The sequence below is a fragment of the Schistocerca serialis genome, unplaced genomic scaffold (genome assembly GCF_023864345.2).
Source record: "Schistocerca serialis cubense isolate TAMUIC-IGC-003099 unplaced genomic scaffold, iqSchSeri2.2 HiC_scaffold_731, whole genome shotgun sequence".
NCBI classification, from domain to species: Eukaryota; Metazoa; Arthropoda; class Insecta; order Orthoptera; family Acrididae; genus Schistocerca; species Schistocerca serialis.
Window position 1 is genome coordinate 85001 of NW_026048334.1, and position 2500 is coordinate 87500.

Here is a 2500-nt window from a genome sequence, read left to right on the forward strand (position 1 = left end):
GGGCCACGTGGAGGTGTCGCGCCGGTTCGTACCCATATCCGCAGCAGGTCTCCAAGGTGAAGAGCCTCTAGTCGATAGAATAATGTAGGTAAGGGAAGTCGGCAAATTGGATCCGTAACTTCGGGATAAGGATTGGCTCTGAGGATCGGGGCGTGTCGGGCTTGGTCGGGAAGTGGGTCAGCGCTAACGTGCCGGGCCTGGGCGAGGTGAGTGCCGTAGGGGTGCCGGTAAGTGCGGGCGTTTAGCGCGGGCGTGGTCTGCTCTCGCCGTTGGTTGGCCTCGTGCTGGCCGGCGGTGCAGGATGCGCGCGCCTGCGCGGCGTTCGCGCCCCGGTGCTTCAACCTGCGTGCAGGATCCGAGCTCGGTCCCGTGCCTTGGCCTCCCACGGATCTTCCTTGCTGCGAGGCCGCGTCCGCCTTAGCGTGCTCCTCCGGGGGCGCGCGGGTGCGCGGATTCTCTTCGGCCGCCATTCAACGATCAACTCAGAACTGGCACGGACTGGGGGAATCCGACTGTCTAATTAAAACAAAGCATTGCGATGGCCCTAGCGGGTGTTGACGCAATGTGATTTCTGCCCAGTGCTCTGAATGTCAACGTGAAGAAATTCAAGCAAGCGCGGGTAAACGGCGGGAGTAACTATGACTCTCCGCTGGCGGGAGTAACTATGACTCTCTTAAGGTGGCCAAGTGGCGGCGGTGTGGCTGCATCCGGACTTGGCTTTTCGAAGTGCGGTCTTGATGTAGTCGTGCTGCTGCTGCGAGGTGCCTTCCTTGGGTTATAGTTACAGGGAGAGTGATGCGCAATACATGGGCCTAGCCCTCTTAGCCTCTCCTCTCCTGCGGTCTTCTCCCCTTCTCGTGGGCCCGCTGATTTTTGCAGAGTGGAAGACCGCACCAGGGGCTTGGGGGGGTTACCAGCCCCCCCTCGCATTATCCCTTTATAGTTGGGGGCAGCCGACAAGAAACAAGAGATGGTGGCCCTTCCGCTGAAGGTGCCACCCCAGCTACCCCAGCACCTATCCGGCCAACCGGCCGTAACGAAAATGCGATAGTTTGTGTAGCTCCCTTTGCTTGCAGTGAGTGCCACCGCACTTTTACCACGAAGAACGGTCTCGGGGTCCATCGCCGCCGCCAACACCCTGCGGCCGCCAACGCTGAGATCGTGACGGAGAGGCATCGCGCGAGGTGGACGGAGGAAGAAGTCCTGTCGCTCGCCAAGGCAGAGGCCGAACTGTTCCTGGAGAGGGACGCCCGGTTCTTCTTTGTAAATCAAGAACTTACCAGGATGTTCCCCGACCGAACGCTTGAGGCAATCAAGTGCCGACGGCGGCAAGCTGCCCACAAGCAGCTTGTCCGCCAATTCATGGAGGCACTTGAGATCGGTCGGGGTGAAGAGCCGGCGTCCCGCCGTGGAGCAGCGAGCTCGCTGCCTGACGCGGGCGAGGCCGCTGCGCCGCCCGTCGACGCAGCCGAGGACTTCGCGGCCGACACCACCGGGCCGCCGCCGGAGGGGCCGACTGACGCCGCCATCTGGGAGCATCTGGCGGGGCTACCTGCTTCCGCCCAGCGTTTCTCTGCCCTGGATCGAGTCATTGGTCTGGGGCGGGGCACGCCGCCCGATGTCATCCTGGGCATGCTCCCGGATGCCCTTGCGTCGGTCGGGTCCAGGGGGGAGAGGTCGATCACCAGGACACAGCGGCCGCGCCAACCATCCAAGCGGCCGCCTGCCGCCCCGCCGCTGCAGAAGCGCAAGCGGCGCCGCTGGGAATACGCGCGGACACAGGACGCCTTCCGTAGGTCGCGTGCACGTTGCGTGCGCGGCTTGCTGGACGGCACCCTGCTGCAGCCGCCACCCGACATCCCCGGTCTGCTGGACTTCTGGGCGGACCTCTTCACGAAGAAGCCGATCTCCACCGCCGGCTTCATCCGTGACCGCCTTCTCCCGCACTCGGAGCCTGTCGCTCCTGAGTGCCTATGGGGGCCGGTCACACGTGAGGAGGTCGCTGCTGCCTTGCCGCCCAGGGGATCGGCAGCCGGGCCGGACGGCCTGACTCCAGCGGAGCTGCGGCGCCTGCCGCATGAAGTCCTGGTGAAACTCTTGAACCTCTTCCTCCTGGCCCGCGCCCTCCCCGAGCGTCTGCTTCGCGCCCGGACGTCACTTCTCCCCAAAACGGCTGCACCAACATCCCCCGCTGACTTTCGCCCCATTACGGTCTGCTCGGTGTTGGCGCGGACCTTTCACAAGGTTCTCGCGTCACGCCTGATGCGTGCATGTGCTGTGGACGAACGTCAGCGGGCATTCATCCCCCGGGATGGGATGTTGGAAAACACCTTCATCTTGGACACTGCTCTCACCGACGCAGTCCGCTCCTGTCGCTCTGTTTTTGTGGCATCGATCGACGTCTCTAAAGCGTTCGATTCGGTGGACCATGCCGCCCTCCGCCCCGTGCTGAGGGCTCATGGCCTGCCGGATTGCTTTATTGAGTACGTCGAAAGGTGTT

At 63.4% G+C, this 2500-nt stretch overlaps 1 pseudogene; it reads left to right on the forward strand.

Annotated features, from left to right (window-relative positions):
* LOC126450199 (large subunit ribosomal RNA) overlaps positions 1 to 2500 on the forward strand; it is a 7989-nt pseudogene that overhangs the window by 2232 nt on the left and 3257 nt on the right.